Source organism: Triticum urartu, chromosome 3A, assembly GCF_056163025.1.
Source record: "Triticum urartu cultivar PI428250 chromosome 3A, HENAU_Tu73, whole genome shotgun sequence".
Lineage (NCBI taxonomy): Eukaryota > Viridiplantae > Streptophyta > Magnoliopsida > Poales > Poaceae > Triticum > Triticum urartu.
This window is the reverse complement of record NC_141875.1, coordinates 729,887,802-729,909,948: the sequence shown is the minus strand read 5'-3', so window position 1 is coordinate 729,909,948 and position 22,147 is coordinate 729,887,802. Positions and strand designations below refer to the sequence as shown.

Genomic DNA, 22,147 nt, shown 5'->3' with positions numbered 1-22,147 from the left:
ACCATAGGAGGGATGAACGGCGCCATCGGTGCCGAGAGCGAGCCGTCCAGTGTCCGGCGCGGCGAGGACGACGGCGGCATCCGGCGCGGCAAGGAGGACGACAGCTACACTCTATACAATCAAGCAGAAGCATTGATCCATCCATCCATCAAGCCCTACACCCATCCATGCATCCATCGCGTGCCTGCGCAGCCATGCAGGGAGCATGTGTGTCATCTGCCGTCCGTGCGCCAGTGCAAGGGAGCGCGCGTGACTAAGTGCCGAGCGTGTGCGCGCCGAGTTACTAATGGGAAGGAAGGAGAGAGTACCTGCTCGTCACGTACAGCGAGAAACCAGGGGAGGAGTGTCCGCCTGCATTCGGGGTGGTGAGGAATGGCCGCATCGCTCGCCGCCATCGGTCCAGTTTTGCGGCGCGGCAAGGAGAGAGATGTGGCGGCGCGGCCAGGAGAGGGATGCCGCGGCACTGAACAGAGAAAGGAGAGACTGCGCTCTCTCTGCGTCGCTCGTGCCCTAATGGGACGAAGGCTGATGGGAATTGGGCTGGGCCTCGAGCGAGTCACCGAGTTGGACCGGGCGAAACTCGGCTCGGCTCGGTCGGGAATCGGGCCTCATTTCACAAGTCTGCTCGCTCGTTTATTCTATCGGGCCGAGCTGTAACGGGCCGAGCTGGAGCGAGCTTCGGGCCGAGCCGAAAAGCTCGCTCGAACATCCAGTCCTATGCATGCAAACTCACCTTATAGGATCTATCACGGGACGCCTCATATACGTCTCTAAGCCAAATTGAATCGTAGTCAAATTCAAAGAAACCCTGAAATTAAAAAAGGGCAATCCTGAGCCAAATCCGTGTTTTGAGAAAACAAGGGGAAGTGATCTCATACTCAACGAATTGAAATTGACAACAATAAAAAAAATCATAACTTAGAAAGAGAGGCTCTGGAAGGTAAAAGGACTGAAAATCCTAAAAAAGTGCCCTTTACTCCAAATCAAATTTGAACGCCTAGTAGCAACCCACAAATAAGTTAGTAAAACAAGAAATATCTCCACGGCGAAACACGGGATGGCGCTCTCCCGACCGCGCAAGTGGCGGCTGGCCGCGCACCGCCGCCGGCCGGATCTCCGGCCTCGGGCCTCCCTTGCTGCCGCCGAGACCGGATCCGGACACCCCGCGGCGTCCTCTCCCGCACCAGCCTCGGCGCCGCCCCGTCCCCTCGTCAACACCGCGACGCCGCTCTCGCGAACCTCCTCCGCGGGAGCCGCTCCAGCGCCGTCTTCCACTGCTGCAGCCGCCGTCCTCTAGCCGCCAGCGTCGGTCCTTCGAGGGCTGAGCTCTGCCGTGGTCTCCTCTGCTTCCCCGAGTCCAGATGCTCGCGAGTCCTCTGCCATGTCGCTACAGCTGCTGGGTCGTCGGACCTCGGTTGCCGGTGATGTGGGTGCGGCCGTGGAGACCAGGTCAGGGCAGCCTCTGCCTGCGCGTGTGGTGCCAGCGTCGAACACTACGGCTGCAGGCAGCGTCCCGTCTACCGGCGCCATCCCTCGATTGCGGCCGGTGCCCCCAAGTTTCAGATTTAGGAAGGAAGCTTGGGGTGTTAAGGCCTCGCTGTGTTCCAAGATCGTGACAACAGCTGCTTCGGCACCGCCGCCTGCCAGTGCCGCCACAGGCCTGCTGCTACCGGCTCTTGTTGCCCCGGCCAATGGCAACGGCATGGGCTGCGAAGAGGAGCTGCCCTCCCTATCTCCATCAGCTAACGCAGAGGGCATCGTCGTTGGCATGGGGGGTTTGCCGACCAGTGCGCGAAGATCTGTTTTGTGGGCCTCTGCTGCTAACAGTGATGATGAAGACGAAGACGAAGAGGAGCTGGCCCCTCAGACGCCGCCGGTTGCAGCCAAGGCCGTCGACTCCGACGAGATGTGTGTGGGTCATGAGGTGGACATGGGTGGGGGTTGGCAGGAGGTGCTGCCGCGGTGCAGCCCGCATCGGCTCATATTGCCGCCGCCATCCACGACAATGGCTCCTCGTCCCATTCCTACTTGGCTTCACGGTAGATGCCATGCTTTGCTCATGGGCATCGTGTGCCTCATTGCAGAGATCCGTTGCGGTGCTCACGTTGTTTGGAGAATGTCACCGTGCACACGGATGTCGCAATCCCTGGCGTCCTCTAAGCTCGCTGGCATGCCTTGCCACGCCGCCCGTGGCCAGCGTCAACACCATGCATGGTCCTACTTCAGCTTTATGCAAGGGTCCAGTGAAATTCGCGCCCCTCTCCAAGGCGCTTCACCATGGGTCCTGGGCATCTATTGTATCTGCTAAGGCGGACTCGACAACCTCATCTGAAGTGGTGCTGCAGTCTGCTCTAGCTGATCAGATTGTGCTGCTGCAAGGCTGCCTGGTGCGGGTTGTGAGCTTTTTGGAGCGGGCGGAGGTTGCTCTGAGTAGACTCTCCCTTGTGCCGGCTATGCTGCCGACTGCTATGACGCCACATCCTCCTATTGCAGTTGGTGTTTGCTCCGAGGAGGACAAGGAGGCAAAGTTATATGGTTGTTTCTCCCCCCGTGTTGGGAACATTTCGTCGTCGATGTCTATCTCGCCCCCTGTGTTATGTAGCACTCAAGACGAGTCCATCGCCATGCTCATGGCTCCGGTGCTGCAAATCATGCCCGAGATTAGGGAGCGATGTATGAGCTCTGCTTCGCTTTTGTCAGTGAAGCACATGAAGGTGGACTCACTAGTGACCTTGTGTGAGGGAGATGATTCATGTCTGTCATGTGAGCATCCAGAGGCGTCTTCTGAGTCCTTCGGGTCGGAGGTGCATGTGGTTGAGGATATTGATGTGGCCGGTATGTGCGTTAATGGGAAGGCGTCTGCGGTTTCTTGATAGATGATGCTTAGTTTCTTGTGTTGTCGATGTGACTTTGATTGTCCGACTCATCGTTGTTGCTATTCTTGTCAGGGTTCTGTTGAGTTGTGCAAGTGTGGTGAGGTACGATTGTTGTGGGTTAGGAGCATATGACGGGTTGTCTGTGTGGTCACGGTGTTTGGTGCTTCCCGAGTAGCCTGTTTCGGGTTGTTTGTATCGGTTTTTGCCTGGCTTTCCGAAAATTAACTGGGCAATTCTCTTCTTCTTAATTAATTGATGAGGCAAATATTTTTCCTCCGTTTAAAAAAACTGGACGCCTCAAACGCAGCCTGCCTTTTCACTTCTCGGACGCGAAATTGTCACCCAACCGGACGCCCCATGGTCCAAATGCATGGACTGACCTGCAATCCCCATATCTGGCCCATATTGTCCAAACGCGCCCGCACTGTATGGCTGACCATAAGGGCCCACATGGTCACACGCAAAACCTTCCCAAATGATTAGTGACACACGTGCGGCACGAAGAAACATGGTCCAAACACCCTCATTACTATCCGTTTTGCCACATCAAACAGATGACATCAGCAGATTTTTTTGCTTTTTCGGACATAAAAATGTTTTATCTCTCAAATAAAAAAATCGTTTTCATCATTAAATCCGTCTCGACAAGGTCTCCAAAATTAGATCCATATTGATATGTTTTGACATGTTTCTTTTGGGGCCAAAAATTGTCATGACCTTATACTGAAGTTGCCATAGTATTTAAACTAAAGTTACCATTATATGTTTCATCTATTTTTTTCTAGATTTAAAGCTACCATTGTATTTCAACTACTTTTCAAGTTAATTTTATTAATTGACCATGACAATTTTTAGTAATTAACCACAGCAAATTTAATTCATGTATCATGGCAATTTTTAATAATTCACCATGGCAATTTTAGTTTATAGATCACGGCAATTTTAGTGTTTTGACTATGGCAATTCTAGTATTTTGATCATGGAAATTATGTTTTGTATGAAGCAAGGCAAATTTTAGTGCAGGTATCATGGAAAATCTAAGTAATTCACCATGGCAATTTTAGTTTCTGGTTCATGACCAATTTTAGTCATTGACAATGCATTTTTAAAGTAATTGATGATGGATTTCTTTTCAATTATGAACCATGTCGAAATTATTTCATGGATCATCGCAAATTCTAATAATTCTTCATGGGAAATTTAGTTTCTTAATTCCCTTTATTATAACATGTCAAAATTTACTTTAAACGTAGAAAAAAAGTAGTCGAAACACATCATGGCAACTTGAGTGTAAACACCATGAAAATTTATTCGCAATAGACATGACAACTTTTAACCGGCAAAATATATCATTGAAACATATAGATATGGGATCTAATTTCAAAGTCCTCGTCGCGACGGATTTAATGATGAACACGGATTTTCAATCGGATTTTTCATGTAAGAGATAAAACATTTTAAAGTTCAAAAAACTCAAAAGATTCCCGCTGGCATCATTTATTTTTTTCCTTATTGGCATGAATGTTGAAAAAAACAAAAAGGCTGACGTGTCACAATGGGTGGCTAAAAAGATGTGTGAGCGAAATTGCTTCGTGACACACGTGTGACACATATTAGGGTCCAAAACCTTTGGTCCGATGGGCACCTCCTCCGGTCCTTAGTGTGGATGCATTCATGGCGCCGCATGGCGTCGGTCCGGCGTGCCTCCCAAGGGAGCAAGACCGGTAGCCAGACGGTGTCGGTGCTAAAACCGTCGGATCTCGAGTAGAGGGTCCCGAACATACGTCTAGGAACAATGGTTACACGAGAAGAAGGGAGACGATCTTTATACAGGTCCGGGCCCTATCTAAGAGGTAAAGCTTTACATGCTACTTTGATTCTATTATTGTGAGGGAGTATAGAGTACAAGATGATCTACCTCAAGATCGGATGATGTGTTCTAAACCTTAAGGCTGGTAAATGTGCCTCTGAAAACTAAACCCTTTGGCTTTTATATATATGCACCTAGGGTAACTAGGTTTACACATACGGTCGGTTGTCAACATTCCTACTAGAGAGCAACCCTTGAGGTACACGCGAAGTCTTTGGAGGTTTCCATCTAGATCACGTTGGGGTTTGTAGCTTCGGTAGTCCTTCCTTTTAGTGATCGGCGGGCCATAAGCCCGCCCCATGGACCATGGGCCATATAGGTTGGCACAGTCCAGGACACCATGTGTAGCCCCTGAACTGGTCTTCAAAGCCGAAGACTGCTGCTCCATCCTTGGATTGGCTTCTTCGAATGACGTCTTCGGCTTGGCAAGCAAGTTCCTTCTCCATTGGTTTTTATTCTGAATCTGAAATCTTCAACGGCTTTTGAGTTAGTTGGGGTCTCCTTTTACAGTTGACCCCTCCACCATATGTTTGAAACCTTACCCTTGAAAGGGAAAATACAAGGTCCTTTTTAACAAAGGTACTCACCCACGCCTGAGGTGTTGAAGTAACTTAGCCTCAAAGGCCTGCCACGTTGGTACAACCAGTGAGAGGGTTCAAACCTGATACGTCTCCAACGTATCTATAATTTTTGATTGTTCCATGCTATTATATTATCTGTTTTGGATGTTTAATGGGCTTTACTATGCACTTTTATATTATTTTTGGGACTAACCTATTAACCTAGAGCCCAGTGCCAGTTTCTGCTTTTCCCCTTGTTTCAGTGTTTCGCAGAAAATGAATATCAAACGGAGTCCAAACGGAATGAAACCTTCGGGAGCATGATTTTTGGAACGAACGTGATCCAGGAGACTTGGAGTTGAAGTCAGGGAAGCTTCGAGGTGGCCACGAGGCAGGGAGGCGCGCCTGCCCCCTGGGCGCGCCCCCCACCCTCATGGGCCCCTCGTGGCTCCCCTTACCGACTTCTTTCGCCTATATATATCCATATACCCTAAAAACATCGGGGAACAGAATAGATCGGGAGTTCCGCCGCCGCAAGCCTCTGTAGCCACCAAAAACCAATCGGGACCCTGTTCCGGCACCCTGCCGGAGGGGGGATCCCTCACCGGTGGCCATCTTCATCATCCCGGCGCTCTCCATGACGAGGAGGGAGTAGTTCACCCTCGGGGCTGAGGGTATGTACCAGTAGCTATGTGTTTGATCTCTCTCTCTCTCGTGTTCTTGAGGTGGTACGATCTTGATGTATCGCGAGCTTTGCTATTATAGTTGGATCTTATGATGTTTCTCCCCCTCTACTCTCTTGTAATGGATTGAGTTTTCCCTTTGAAGTTATCTTATCGGATTGAGTCTTTAAGGATTTGAGAACACTTGATGTATGTCTTGCATGTGCTTATCTGTGGTGACAATAGGATATTCACGTGATCTACTTGATGTATGTTTTGGTGATCAACTTGCGGGTTCAGTGACCTTGTGAACTTATGCATAGGGGTTGGCACACGTTTTCATCTTGACTCTCCGGTAGAAACTTTGGGGCACTCTTTGAAGTACTTTGTGTTGGTTGAATAGATGAATCTGAGATTGTGTGATGCATATCGTATAATCATACCCACGGATACTTGAGGTGACATTGGAGTATCTAGGTGACATTAGGGTTTTGGTTGATTTGTGTCTTAAGGTGTTATTCTAGTACGAACTCTATGATAGATCGAACGGAAAGAATAGCTTCGTGTTATTTTACTACGGACTCTTGAATAGATCGATCAGAAAGAATAACTTTGAGGTGGTTTCGTACCCTACAATAATCTCTTTGTTTGTTCTCCGCTATTAGTGACTTTGGAGTGACCCTTTGTTGCATGTTGAGGGATAGTTATATGATCCAATTATGTTATTATTGTTGAGAGAACTTGCACTAGTGAAAGTATGAACCCTAGGCCTTGTTTCAACGCATTACAATACCGTTTGCACTCACTTTTATCATTAGTTACCTTGCTGTTTTTATATTTTCAGATTACAAATACTCATATCTATCATCCATATTGCACTTGTATCACCATCTCTTCGCTGAACTAGTGCACCTATACAATTTACCATTGTATTGGGTGTGTTGGGGACACAAGAGACTCTTTGTTATTTGGTTGCAGGGTTGATTGAGAGAGACCATCTTCATCCTACGCCTCCCACTGATTGATAAACCTTAGGTCATCCACTTGAAGGAAATTTGCTACTGTCCTACAAACCTCTGCACTTGGAGGCCCAACAACGTCTACAAGGAGAAGGTTGCGTAGTAGACATCAAAACCCTGAAAACTCTCCCGAGCCATCACCACCTATCGTGGGGTTGAATCAGTTATCACATAACGCATCGTGGCCCGAGGCTGTTTTTCATTGGCATTCCTTTGCATCAAACCGCACTTCGGCTTGTGGCTGAAGATCTTCAGTGTCAAGCCGAAGACTAGTGGCTCCCAGCTCGCGGAATGTGGCAGGACCATGATAAGAAAGCTCCCACGTTGCTCTGGCCCGAGGGCGTATTTGTGGAGATCATGAATGTGTAGTAGAGAGAATGATTCTACATATCTGAACCACTCACCAACAGTCTAGCCGAAGTCCCTATATTCATGACCGAGCCCCCGAAGATGCTCGTCTCCTGGACAAAGAAAGGCATGGACTTGGGAAATCCAGGCAAGGTGAAGGCACTTAAGAAAAGGCTCAAGACAGTGATCGACCAAGGCATCAAGCTAGTGGATGTAGTCTAGGTCATGCTTCACCGCCACATCCTTCCTTTTCAACTCAAGGCCAACCCCATGTGGCACTACAAGCTCGAGGATGAGGCGATGGTGCGACTCTTCTTCCGCACCAACCTTGATGGGATGTGCACGTCTCTTTTCAAGGTGCCCAAGAACATCTTCCCCAAAGAGGAAGGGGATATCAGTTATGACATCAACAGTCCATCCGAGTTATAGACAATTTTCAGGATGCTACTGTCCTTTCTATACTTGCAACTTTCAATAAAGTAATCAGTTTGACATCCGATGACCAGACTTGGCATAACAAGGCCAACAAAATAGTTTCCCCGACGCCACTGCCCAAGGTGTCCCAAGCCCCCCAGCTTGCCAAGCTGCTGGCCAAGGAACCGTACATTGTTCCGAAGAAGAAAAATGATTTGCGCGGCCCAGGAGCTCCCTCAGATGCCAGGTTGAAAAGAGCCCATAGTTCCTCCGTCTAAGAGAAGGAGAAAGATAAGGATAGGAGGAGGGCGAGGCGTACTCGCCCCAGAGGAGGAGGACGACGTCCCTAAACACCGAGGAGGACTGCCCTCCTCAGTTGTTCAAAAGGCTTCGAAAAGCCAAAGCTGCCCAGCAGAGAAAGTCCTTAGCCGTCGACGAGGCAGTGCTCTTCGGCTCTTCTGAGGATGTGCATCCCCTGCTACGCAGAGGGAAGCCGCAGCCGAGGAGGTACTCTATTTAACACATTGTATAAGTTTTAACTGACATATTCTTAACTTTTACCATATTGTTTCGTTTTACATCACGAAACACCGCCTTCCTGAAGAGGAGTCGAACAACACCATCCCTCCCCGGAGCTCGTTGAGGGCTCCTCGAGTGCGCGCGCGCCCCTACCCAACTCACGATGAGCTTGGGGAGGTCTCTTCACATCCAGACCCTCCTATGTTAAACAGAGAGAGTGGTGCCGATGTGTCCATGTCTGAGGTCCAACCCTCAGCCAGAGGGGATCAAGGGGAAGGGGCTCCCCTGGTTCTAGAGGAGCCGATGCTTAATCGCTCGGAGTTCTCGGCTCCGACAGACCCAGCGCCGCCTAGCCGCATAGAGGCGGACATTACCTCTCCGATGAGGTATGGGGCCAAGGACGCTCAGCCGGCCATCTTGGGGCGGCGTAAGGAGATGGAGCGAGCTCTATGGAGCTCCTTGATTTACCCCGAGCACCGTGTTGTTCTCGGCATAGCTTTTAACTAGTTCCGGTCTGCAGTAGCCGGAATTGTAGAGGCCTTCATAAGCCTTTCAAAAGGTTTTGAGGTATGTTATTTTTACCGTTCTTTAGTTTGTACAACGGTACCATTTTAGTTAATGCTTAGTACACCCAGTAGCCCTTTAACGACAAGCTTTGAAAAATAATTGTCCGAAGAATTGTTTACAATACTAGTCGAAGTTTTAATTTATGCTTCTAATTAAGAGTGAATGCAGAGTAGCCCCCGAGCCCAAATTAGTTTGATAAACTGACTTGGGGGTCCCCACAAAAAAAACTGACTTAAGGGGGGTCCATGTATTGATTTTAAATTTATATTCAAAGTGAATATGCAGTACCCCCAAGACTCTTGTTGGATCTACACGTCCGACGAGAGGATCGAATTCGACCTTTCAAAGTCTAATACTATTTTTTGTTTTTAGGCCTCGGACTCGTCTTCGGTGTCTACCCTGAAAGTGGTGGCCGAGCTGAAAAACAAGCTTGCGCAGTCTGAAGAGGAGCAGATGGATATGGCGCAACGTTAAAACTAGGGCTTATTCCATCTGTGCCCCCAATTCCTTAGTTGTGCTCAGTTTTCCCCACGCTTCAAACTTTTGCTCACTTTTCCCCATTCCCTTAGCTGAAACTCTCACAAATGTTCATAATAGACGTTTGCCGTCTTGGCCGTTAACTGACTTGTGGGGCCACGTTGGACTTTGTTTTTTAGGGGCTCGTTGGACTCTGTTGACTGTGGCTGTGGCTTCGCTGGTTGGGCCGTGTTTGTGTTCATAGGACGGGCCCGTTAGTTTGTTGGTAATAAATTTAAAAAGCCTGCTATCGATGGATGCAGCCTGCTATGCATGCCCGGCTTTGGCACGATGTAGCCTGCTATGCATGCGAACACCGCCACGCACGCATCTAGTGACCTAGACCTAATCGCATGCATGCACGCCGACACGCACGCATCGATCCGTGCCGCACGGTTGCCGGTGGATTCAGTCGCTCCGCATCGTCGTTTCACGCGTCGCAGGCATACGTGCCGGTGACAGAAGGGGCAGACTGCACGCACGGTCGCGTCCATATGTCGAGGCATTGGTTCACGCCGCAGGCTGCACGCACGCTCGTGAATGGGGGGCAGGCAGCCGCCAACGCAGAGCACGCAAAGCACGCTCGCATCGATTCACGTTCACACATTGATGATCGCATCGGTTCACGCACGCACTGAGTCATGATCTACGCCGGCCGTTTGCGCGTGTGCCCACTTCGTCTCCCCCGGCTATTTAAACTGCCCACCATTGCCTCTTCTTCTACAGATCCATCTGCGCCTCCAACTTCTTCTCTTCTTCCCCCAAAAGCCAAAGCCATTCCACTCAGCGAAGCGAGCAAGATGCAGTACAACGGGCCGACGTTCCAAGCGCCGCCCACCGTGCCGGAACGGCGGTACCCCGCCAACGTCGTCGTCGAGGAATCCCTTCGCGTGTGGGTGTTCTCCCGCTGGAGGGGAAGCACTGAGCTTGCACGGGGGTTCCTCCGTGCGGGCTTCCACCACCTCCCGGCAGGCTCGCCGCCCATGTTCAACCTCGTGGAGCAGCGTCCCCACGCCAACGCTCCAGTGGTAGGGCTCGTCGTCCACTTCACCAACAGGTTCGATGCCTACTACCTGCTCGGCAAGGTGTATTGGTGTGGGTGTGAGTTCATCGCATTCACAACCTATAACATCTTCACCGACTTCGAGAGCGTCTTCCCCGCTCTCAACCGCATGCACAGCCTCCCGTACTACCTCGGCGACAACGGCCGTGAGGAGGAGGAGGAGTACTGAAGCCAGCGGCGAAGAAGACGGTGAAGCCGGCGGTTAAGGTGAAGACATGGCGGTGTTGCCCTAGCTACCCTATCTATATATCTACTATGTAGTGTTAGTTTGGTGTGTGTGTGTTGCCCGAGCTATCTATGTAAGGTTAACTATTATCTACGGTGTCTATGTAAGAACTTATGTTGCCCTAGCAACCGTACCCTATCTAAGTTAAGTTATGTGTGTTATATTAATGCTTTGTTATGTTTGTATTTTGTTTGTCCCAAGTTTAGACACGGCTAATTGGCGTGGGAAAAATTAACCAAACAAACTAAAAATGATGTGTTTATAGATGCCTTCTAAAAATAAGAACATATTGTACATTTGTACACGGCTTTAGTTTGAGAGCTCTTTATTTTTTAGGATTCAAAGAATACTTTGGTTTTCAGAAATATTGAAGTATCAAATACTTTGAGATATTTGGCTTTAGTCAAAAGTGTAGTTTTAACTACACTATGTTTGAAGTATGTAAAAAAGAGGTTTAGACCTGTTTTTCTAATCATGAAGTATTGGTTCGCTAGGCATAATAATACTGCGGTTTGCAAATACTTTGATTCTAAAAAATGAAGGGACCCATAAAGGAAAGCCAAAAAAATTCCTAAATGAGATAGAAGAGATTGGGCAATCAAATTAATGAAAAAATCCATCAGAAATAAAAAGAACAAAGCAATCCTTCCTAAACAAAAAAAGAAACATCGCTTGTTTCTGGGCTTCTTTTTGGGCCAGCGAACTAGGTTTTTTTTAGCAGAACTGACGAACTCGAGGACAAAAGTTTGGCAAGTGCGACAGAGAAGAGATGAACTTGATGTATATTCCTTGTGCTGCTCAAGTACTACTTACTGTCATCTGACGAGCTATGGTATGATCCAATACTCGAGGTTATTAGCTAACAAAATAATCCTATCACTGAACTGGTAGTTGTTTTCTGCCGAAACTAAAAGTGTCGAAACTTAACAGTAAACTGCATACATTCAGTGATCGACAGTTGCACTAAATAGAGTTGCATTTGAGATAAACGGACTTGGATTGCTAAATAGTGGCAACAACAGTAGACAAACATCTCTAACGAGAGATGGCCATCAAGTAAAAAATTCCTAGAGCAAGTATTCCTAAAGCTATCAGATTGGATTGCTTCTTCAACTCAATCAGCTGCTTGAAGTTCTTGTTCATCTTCTTCAATTCCGTCTTCAGTTCGACATCTACCACCGTCGGGTATACCGGACGTGCTGCTGCTGCCGGAGCGGCACTGTCATGGGGCAGATTGGACTCGCTGATTGCATTCCCCCTCGACTCCAGCAAGCCCGACACTTGAAGCCTCTGGATGTAATCATCCGTCCACTCGAAATGGTGGCATTTCTTCACGATCTGAAAACGAAATCATGTAACCTAAATCCAAATCTGACAGATTTTTTGAGAAATTAGAGATAAAGGATGCGAGGAAAACTCAGATCTAACCTGCCCCTCTGGCTTGCTCTCGCATTTGACGAACTCGCGCCCAAAGTTCCCATTCTTCTCCTCCTTCGAAGTCAACCGCTTCAGTGGCGCAGTCCGTGGGCAGTCAGTGCATCGAGTCATCAGCACTGGACCATACACCGGCCACGTGGAACGGGGGGCTGACGAGGAGGTCGACATATCGCGAAGATGGGGAAAGAAACAGAGGAATTGCTCGATCTGCTCGATGCCTTTGTCTGTCAGATGGAGAAGAGGAGAAAGGGAAGCCATATTGATGATTTGCCACATTGTATTTTGCAGTTTCAATATTTGAACCAACTCTTAACACTGACATGTGGTGGTCATGTGCGAAAAATACAATTTCATATGTAAAGTGGGGCAGATCGTAAAAAACCCGAGAAGGACAGTGCAGTAGCCAATCAGGATGCATCACGCGGATCGCGCATGCCTGCCTCACATCTGACGGGTGGTGTTTGGCGCTTGGTAGGATCCGACGGCGCACGTTCGACGCTAGGGTTTGGAGCATTTATGCGGGGTTATGAGCGAGTCAACGGGGTTATTAGGGTTTGACCAGATTTCAAATGGCCATAACTAAATTAGAAAAAATCGCAAAAATATAAAACAAACGTAGTTCGTCCGTTTATGAGACCTAGTTACCATAAAAAAATATAAACTCGGTATAGGGGCGTTTTTTTGAAAAATCATTTTTTGAAGTGATCTGTCGAAATCAAGTTCAAATGTTTTTAAAAAATTCAAAAAAAATCAAAATGTTGTAATTCTTGCGCACATAGCCGTCATATGTGACAAGGTTATGAGAAAAAAATATAAACTTGGTGTAGGTCATTTCAATGAAAAAAGTCTTCACACAAATGAGCTATCACCTATGAACATTTTCAGAGTTCGTAGAATAGGGAGAGAGGGTTTAGGGTTTGAAAAAAAATCAAAATAATTAAAAAATCAGAAAAATCTCCATAGCTTCATTTTGGAGTGAGTAAGAAGGATCTGAACTTACTTTTTCATTTTCATATCTAAAACGTGTTATTTGACGGTTTTGAATTAAAAGCGTATTTTTTTCAAAAAAATGTAGTAATATGAATATTAATCAATAAATAGTGAGACTTCGTTTTTACCCTATATATATGGAACAAGTGTTAATAAAAAAAATATGCCTCATTTAGGCAAGGTCAAAAAAAACTTGATTTCAAATAGGGCTGTTTACCCTAGTTTTCGAGCTCGTTTCTAGCACATTTCTCATTCGGACTGTTCACCTACGAATATTGGACTTCAAATGCTCGATCAAATACACCGCACAATGCAATGAACCTCCAATGTTCAACTTCAACTTTGACTCGAATCCAAATTTTGGCCCAAATTCAAATATTGATTTAAATTCAAATTTTGATGGAAATTTGAATTCTGACTCAAATAAGAAACCAAAGTAGAAGCAACATCATTACAACTGATAGGTTTTCACAGTAGCTCAAATCTACCAAGTTTTAAGATGCCAACATCTTAATACAAATCTACCATGTTTTAAGCGATCCACTCGCCCTCAAATTGAAAACACAAACATTTCCCAACAACTTAATTCAAATTTTCGACTTGCTCCTTGTGTTTGCAGCTGGCTTCACCGTCTTGCTCCTGGTTTCCCTAGTTGAGATGCTCTTTTCTTTCAGACTCTTGTTCCTTTTGATCTTGGGCTTTACTTGGGGTTTTTCTCATGGAGGTGCTGATGGAGTAGTTGCACTCACCGAGCACTTGACGACCATTTGACGGTCATCTATGGGTTCAGTAATCTTTAAAGGCACAATTGGAAAAATTGCGCCCTCCTCTTCCTCTCTTATAGATTCAAAACCATCAAAGGCCATGGTTTCAAAATCTTCCGCTTCTTCATCTCTCGGCCTTTTCTCCCTAGAGCTGGTAAATAAAATTATAAGCCATAGGAAAAAAAGAGAACAAATGCAAACAAAAGGGTAGCTGCATTCTACAAAGGGTGCAAACACATACCAAGATGCTTCATTTGCTGTTGCATTCTCCACTGCATCTTCAGTCTCCATTGCTGCTGCATTCTCCTCAGCATTGGCTGCTGTCCATCTTTCCTCCTCTCCAAATGATGAATCCACTGCATTGGTACAAAGCCTAGCAATATGCCCCAGAACTCCACATTTTTTGCAAGCACGCTTCTTTGGTAGACGACCCTCCTCACCTGCTCTAATCCTCTGGTTCCTTGGTCTTCCTGGTGGTCTAGTAATGACAGGAGCGTGGAGTTTGAACCCTGGATCTACTATGTTCCATTGATCTTTCCCCAATAGTGCAGGCACATTGTCAGCATAAGCAGCCATAAATTTGGCAACAGAGAAATACTCAGAGCAATATTGATCAACTTCACCATCTGTACCACCGATAACGGTCATCAGATGTAGGGCATGTATGCATGGCTTCCCACGGATCTGCCATTGCCTACAAGTACATTCTCTAGTACTTAGGTTCACATGATACCTCAATATCCTATTTTTAGTGTCAGTATAGGTAACCTCTCCCTCATATGTACCAGATCGAATGCATTTCATCTTCAGTCCTCTTGCCTTCAAGTGCAATGCCTTAATCGGTGATGGGAGCATTTGATGACCAACATATTGTGTTTCTGCAATTCTTTTGCGAAGAGCCATCTTTATCATGATCATTTGCCTCATCTTGTCAAATGCTTGCCACAACAAGAGCCCTTTCACTGACTTGAACTTTGAATTGAAGCATTCTGCAAGGTTACTGGTCACATAATCTACTTTGCAGATTTCGTTGAATTTGCTTCTTGACCACACCTTGCCATGATGTGCATCCATGTACTCCTTCACAAGAGGATTTTGAGCATACAACACTCTCAAATGGTGTTCATGCTTCCTTTCCCGCATGTGTATGATGCTGGCCATAAGTTCTCATCATAAACTTTACCTTTGAACTTCTTTTTGAAATTATGCGCTAGGTGTCGCATACATTCCCTGTGCTCCACTCCAGGGAATACAATTTCCACTGCACTCTCTAAACCCTTGCAAGCATCTGTGTGTATAGCTAAACCTGGGGGTGTGCCTATAATGTTGCGCAACTACTGCAGAAACCAGACCCAACTTTCCTCAGACTCTGCCTCCACCACACCAAATGCAACTGGGAATAGCCAGTTGTGTCCATCAACTGCAGAAGCTGCTACTAGCTGTCCTCTCCATCTTCCAGTCAAATGTGTAGCATCTACAGCCAAATAGGGCCTGCAACCATCTAGAAACCCCTGCCAGCAAGCCTTGAAATAAACAAAAGCCCTTCTGAAGCACTCCTTCTGAAATGACTTCCCTTTTATTTTGAATGGAACTGTATGCTTGTCAATCTCTACAACACTCCCTGGACTTGCCATCTCCACTTCAGCTTTGAAAGTGTAAAGCAGCTGAAAATTGTCATTCCATTGACCATTAATTCTGTCAAGAGCCTTTTCCCTAGCATTGAAAATTCTCATGTAAAGAATTTCTATCTTGTACTTCTCAAAAAGCTTCCCATGGAGTGCTGTTGGACCAAGTCCAGGTTCTTATCTCGGCCAATCCAATATAGCATCTGCCACCCACCTAGTTTTTGCTAGCTTGGTTTTGGCCTCCCCCCCTCCCCCTCCAGGTGGACAGGTGTGCTTGTGTGGGTTTGTCTTTATCTGAAGCAAAATAAAAGGGTAAAGAACAGTTAAGAAACCTTACTCAACGATCTGAAACTAAATTACTAACTGAACTTGGATTACCTGAATATATTTGCTCTTTCTCATACGAGATGCATGCAACTTCCACCTACACCTAGGATATGGACAAAAAACTGTGAACCTTGCTGGATCACTCCTTTTAATCTTATAGGTGTTTTCAGATATAATGCAACATGTTGTCACTGCATTCGGACAGTCCACCATTGATTGGAAAATGGTACCTACACTAAGCTCAGGTTTTTCCCTGTTCCACTCAATTGTTGGCATGTCATCACCATCATATTCATCCTCGATTAAGTTGTCCACGTTCTCCACCTTCTCTTCATCGTCAGTGTCATCAAACCTAGCTTGGCTGATGGGCTCCTCCATATATTCGTCATCCACTACTTGCTGACTGGCTACATCGACCAGTTCAGGAAACATCATCTCGTCTTCATCATCATTTGTAGGCACTGCCTCATCAGGTTCTGCATCTTCTTCTACACCAACTGCAGAAGGTACACGAGAAGCAGCAGCTGAATCAGAACTAGAATTGGCAGCAGGCATGTTGTGACTCCCTGAACCACTTGCTTTACTTGGTGTCGATCTACAAGGAGTGCCGGGGTGCTGGCTATTAGCACAGACAGATGATGTCTGAACTCCCTTCCCCTTCGCCCGTTCTGCGCATGGCTGAAGCACATCGATTTGGAGTTTACCGAATCGGCAGCCAGCAATCCCAGCAAAAAGCAACGCCATATGATCGTTGCAAGTTAGTGGGAGAAATCTTTGCTCGTCACTACTGCAGTAATTCAGTTCAACAGCATCGGCATCACTCCAGGGATAGGTGTTTCGGAGCTCAGCTCGCAAATCTTTGAAAGATATGCTGGTTTCTACCACTTTGGGATAGAAAAATGATGAAATCAAATGCGGTTTAGTACCACGCAGCACACTAGTTTTCATTCTAATCGCCAGCCGGAAAGCCAGCGCGGGATCGATCCTATTTTGTTGGGGAAGGAAACAAAGGCTTCAGTTAGCTGGGTAAAATCGAGCACAAATTCGAACGATTCAAGCAAACAGAAGTCAAATACGGCCTACAATACGACTTAGAACGTCAATTTGAGAGGAAACAATGCTTACCCAGGTTTAATCCATGAATTATCTCCCGCGGATTCGACCCAATCCTCTCCACGATCGACTGCATTCCGGGCGTCCTCACTCAACATCGCTATGTAATCCCAGATGGGGGTGGGCTATATCTGGCGGAGACCCAGCGTCGCCGACGAACGGACGAGGGCATAGGGTGGAGGAAACAACTGCGGTGGACGTGGCAAGACGCCGGTGGAGAGGGCGGGGCGGCGCTGTGCAGTGCGGCCTGTCTAGATCTGTTTCAGATTCAGACAAGCTGCCCAATATGTGTCTCCTTGCGGTCCCACCCGTCAGCAAGCAACAGTCAGACGAAGACTCGGCCCCACTCGTCAGCAATTAACGGTCAATGGACGGTCAAGATGGCAAACACCCGCTATGAGCATTTGTGAGAGTTTCAGCTAAGGAAGAGGGGAAAAGTGAGCAAATGTTTGGAGCATGGGGAAAAGTGAGCACAATTAAGGAACCAGGGCACTAATTTAAATATCCCTTAAAACTAGCGCCATAGTTTTATTCGTTCTTTAAAACAACTCCATTACTAATATATTTGTGTTGATTGTTGTTTTCAGCTGCCGCGAGCGAGATGGAGGTCCTCCGCGCCAGGCTTAAGAAGGCTCAAGACGAGGCCAAGTAGCAAAGGGCTGCTGCGGAGAAGAACAGCGCCGAGCTTGCCGAAGAGCAAAATGCTCAGAGGAAGGACTAAGCTCGGTTGTTAGAGGTTGAGCAGGACATGAAGGGCCTGTACGCGGAGTGCGACGTCCTTCAGGCTGTTAAAGAGAAGGATGCAACCGAGCTCAAAAGGCTCGAGCTAGCGTGCAAAGAAGCCATGGTCCAAGCAATGTCAGACCAGGAGCAACTTCGGCAAGTGTCGGCGATAGCTGCCGGTAAGCCATTTTTATTCCAGTGCATCTTCGGTGATGGCTGCTTCGTCAAGCTGACGCAAATCTGGCATGTGCCAGGTGCCTTTGCAGACATGTCGAGGAGTGCAGCCTATGCGTGCTGATACTTCGACGGGCGCGAGGATTGTGCTGAACAGAAGGTGTTCTGGGCACAATTTCAAGCGCCGTCGCATCCTCCACTCCTCGGTGACCAGATGAAGCAGTTAATGGAGGTGCATCGCATCGCCAGGATTGCCATGGAGGACGTCTGCCTCACCCTATGGCCTACCGAGCTGTTACAAAGTAGCTTTTTCAAATTGGTGCAACAGCTCCAGAGGGTGCTCGGCTGGCGTATGTGTCTGTAAAGACACATTACCTAGGGATCAAAGTCGAGGATATGGCGAAGGGTGGCCTCAAAGGCAAGAGGTGTGTACCCAAGCAATACCTTGTCGATGTGTCTTAAGGGGCCCATATATCTGAGGTCAAGTGTCATAAGGATAACATCCTTGATGGCCTTGAGTAGACCCGAGCTTGTTGCTGGCATTGAGTAGACCTCCCTCGGTATCCCGAGGTGTATTATGTATAATAACAAATATCATTTCGATATGAATGAATCCTTTATGTTTATTATATTGTTTTGAGTCTGTTGCGACCATTTAAAACTAGAAAGTGGCCAATCGTCGACTTCCGCCTCTTTGTAGATGCTATGCAGGGTGCTTCCGTAGTAACAAGGCAACCCTTAGCCAACATATCGGTGCCCGGAGGCAGTTGTGTTAGTGGAAACCAGGCAATCGGATTTTAAGGCTTTATAACTTTCACTTAGTCATACGAGCTTTAAGTGGGGAGGCTAGTTATTAACCCCCCGACTATGGTCAGTGTTCAGCATTTGCCGAGATCAAGCCATTAACACTTGGACAAATGTTACAAAAGGCCCATCGTTTAACTTGGAGTAACCTCTATAGATTGAAAGTTTGGCATAGTCATCGGTTCGCCGACCAGTTTACGCTTATTGTGACAGTCAGCTTTTGGCTTTCTCCACTAAGACACTTGACTAGTTAAGCCGGAGGTGCAATCGTAGTGGTGATCCCTTTACCCTTAGCCAAACACTCGGAAACGTAAGAAGTAAGCACAGGAGCCAGGCAAACAAACTATTGACCAAAGACACAATACGAAACAGAATGATATAAAGCAATATCCGAGAATGAATGGCCAAGGAATTTTATATGAGTACCATGCATTGCAGGTAAGTGGGTATGATTCGAATCATTGCCCCTGTCTAAAGCCGCTGACTTTTAATAGTATGTAACATCTGTATCGTGAAAGGTTTGACTTCGGCGCACATTAAGAGAGAAAAAATGGGAATCACACATAAAATGGAAACCAACCATGTAGGTATTTTGTTAGATTGTTGATAGGGTTAAGCCGAGCAATTTGGGCTACCAAAAAAAGTATTAAAGATACAAGGGAAGGTTTACACAGAGCATATGTTGTGTTTAACATCCTGTCTTGGCCCTGCTGCACGTTTGCGCCTTCATGTTATGAACTCTAGGGTCCATCTGCGTCACCTGCTACGACGCCGTTGCTATGCTTTGTGATGCATTTGAGTGGCGGATGATTTGAAGAGATCATGCCAAGTAGCGGCAGTATATCAGCTTAATATTGTGTTTATTATAAAACTCTGGTGGGCCTTTATTAGTGCCCTTGAAACCACGAGGGTGTAGTTTGACACTGTTTGGTTGAACCCAACGGTGTACATTTATAATAGTGCTCCACAACCTTCCATGCTATTTTGAGAGCAAAGTTATGTAGCCGAGGCACATAGTCCTCGGTTAGGTAGGGAGAGCCGTGGGGCGCGTACCCTAGTTAAGGTTGCTGCTTCATTGCGTGGAGGCGAAACAACACCTCGGAAGCGCTTGAAGGAGCTCCGTGTGCTTGTTGCCTTGAAGGGCCTTGACGCCTCATGGGCAGCCTGCGCTTCGGCTGCAAAACCTGAAGTTTGCTCCTCCGTACGGAGGGAGCATTCGGTGTTGCAATTGGTTGTTATAACGACGCTGGGTCCCGACATCTTTAGCTTTAGATAGCGTAATGTGGGATAGTTTTGAAATGAGCGAAAGCAGTTCGCTCGAGGAGTGCGTGATAGCCACTATGGAAAGGAACGATGTTGAAGATCAAGTCCTCACTTGAGAAGTTCTCGTGCGAGGCGAAGACTACTTCCAGGGTTATGGTCCCGGAGAATTTTGCCTCAACACCTGGTATGATACCCTTAAAAGTGGTGCTACTGGGTTTAATCATTGATGGATCAATGCCATCTCTCTGACCTTGTCAGCGTAACTCAGGTTGATACGGCTGCCGTCGTCCATAAGGACTCGTGTTAAATGGAAATTATCCACTATGGGATCAAGTACCAATGCCACAGTTCCTCCATGACGGATGCTGGTTGTTTGGTCTATCCCGTCGAAAGTGATCGGGAAAGCCCACCATGGATTGTACTTCGACGTTACGGGATCTAGTGCGTAAAAACGTCGTGTAGCATACGCTTTCTCTCCCTTTTAGGGATGTGGGTGACATAAATCAAGTTCACATCCTTCACTAGGAGGAAATTTCTTTTGGCCTCCATTGCTTGGCCTAGGGGTTTCATCCTCGTTCTCACTACGAGGCTGGCTCCTTCTCAGGTTGTCGACTGCAATCTGCCGGCCTGCTTTATGACCTATCAATTCCGGTTTGAGTGATTAGCAGGTTTGTCCGAATTGTCGTGGATTTGGCAAGGCTTGTTGAGGATCTTGTCCAATGTAGGGCTTCTTCTTCTGGCTTCTTCGTTGATTGCTAAACCCGCATTTACAATCGCCTCATCGGTGTCAGTGTCATTGCCTTTATGGCGATGCTTATTGTTTTTATTACATCGAGGATTCCCGCTTCCATAGCATACTTCCTAGGTACCGTGGTCGCTGCCGTGGCTGGTACTGCGAGCCATCCAGCTATCCTCCCCAACCGCCATTGTCTCTGGCTTGTCTTGTCCGAGTTATCGCGCCAGCCATTCATCACGAATGTTGCGCCATAAAGCGGCAAGCACTTCTGCGTCATAACAATCAACGATTTGATTCTTCCTGGTCAAAAATTGATTCCAAAACTTTTGAGTAGCTTCGCTGGGTTGCTGGATGATGTGACCCAGGTCATCGGCATCGGGTGGCCGAAAATAGCTGCCCTGGAAGTTAACTCGGAAGGCATGATCAAGCTCCTCCCAGCTGCCGATAAAGTTCTCGGGCAAGCTATTGAGCCAGTGCCTCGCTGGTTCTTTAAGCTTCAACGGTAGATATTTAATGGCTTGGAGATCATATCCTCGAGCCATATGGATGTGGCGATGGAATCCTGCATCTACACCACCGGGTCAGTGGTTCCATCGTATTGTTTGATGTTGATGGGTGTAAATCATTCTGGGAAATGATGATGCATGACCTCATCTGTAAAGCACATCAGGTATGCAGCTCCTCTGGCCCGAGCTATCGTTTCCCGGACATCTGTTGCTGTCCAAACACATGTGTCGTCCCGAGCCCCGTCGTGCTTTTCAATCCATGCTTGATACCCGGTCTGTCCAGCAGGCATGCGGTCTCTGGATCAATATATGGATCATGATGGAGCAGGTTGTGCGGTTAGTTTTTCCCGCAGATCATACAATAGAGAAGATGGGATCGGATCTCTGCCTTCATGGCGAGGTATTGCAGGGGGGTCTCGAAGCCCATCCTTTGGTATATCCCGCCCTTTGGGAGGGCAGTCGGGCTGTCGGGGCGGTCATGCTTATAGGGTAGATTGCCGTCAACTTCATCATCTAATGATGGAAGCAGACGACATCGCGTGTAGAATTTGATTGGATCTATGCGTCTTTGCTCGAGGTCTTGTTCGGCTGCAAGGACCTCCACCCACTTATCATTGAGTGTGCCCTGGTTGGCTAAGTGTCTCGCGCCCTTTAATACTTCGGGCGATGCTAGCGAGCCACCGTAGAAATTTTTCCAACTCAAGGAGGTTCTTGGGAACTTCGAACCCCTTGGATCCAAGGCTTACATCATCTTCCGATTCTGGCATGTGGTTACTGTCCTCTGGATCGTCGTGGCCCTCCGTCCATGCGGTGCCGTCGATTTGACCGGGTGTGACATTATCGCATTTGCCTTGGCCCTCGGCGCCGCCCGGGGTGGTGTTATTACCAAAGGTGACATTATCGTTGTCGTTGTAGCTTGCGTCCCCTTTACCGGTGCATATAGAGTGCTTCCGTCGGTGTTTGGGGGATCCTTTTTCTTCTCCTCCTTGTCGTCCTTGGGGGTATCCACCATGTAGACTTCGTAGGTAGAGGTTCCCATCCAGTT

The 22,147-nt window shown here is 47.3% G+C and overlaps 2 pseudogenes; one reads left to right on the top strand and one right to left on the bottom strand.

The window, feature by feature from the left end:
• The first annotated feature begins 911 nt into the window (after nucleotides 1–911).
• On the top strand, nucleotides 912–3,056 carry LOC147982321 (uncharacterized; annotated as a pseudogene).
• A 10,598-nt stretch (nucleotides 3,057–13,654) lies between these two features.
• LOC147982320 (uncharacterized) lies at nucleotides 13,655–15,564 on the bottom strand (annotated as a pseudogene).
• Between the last annotated feature and the right edge of the window lie 6,583 nt (nucleotides 15,565–22,147).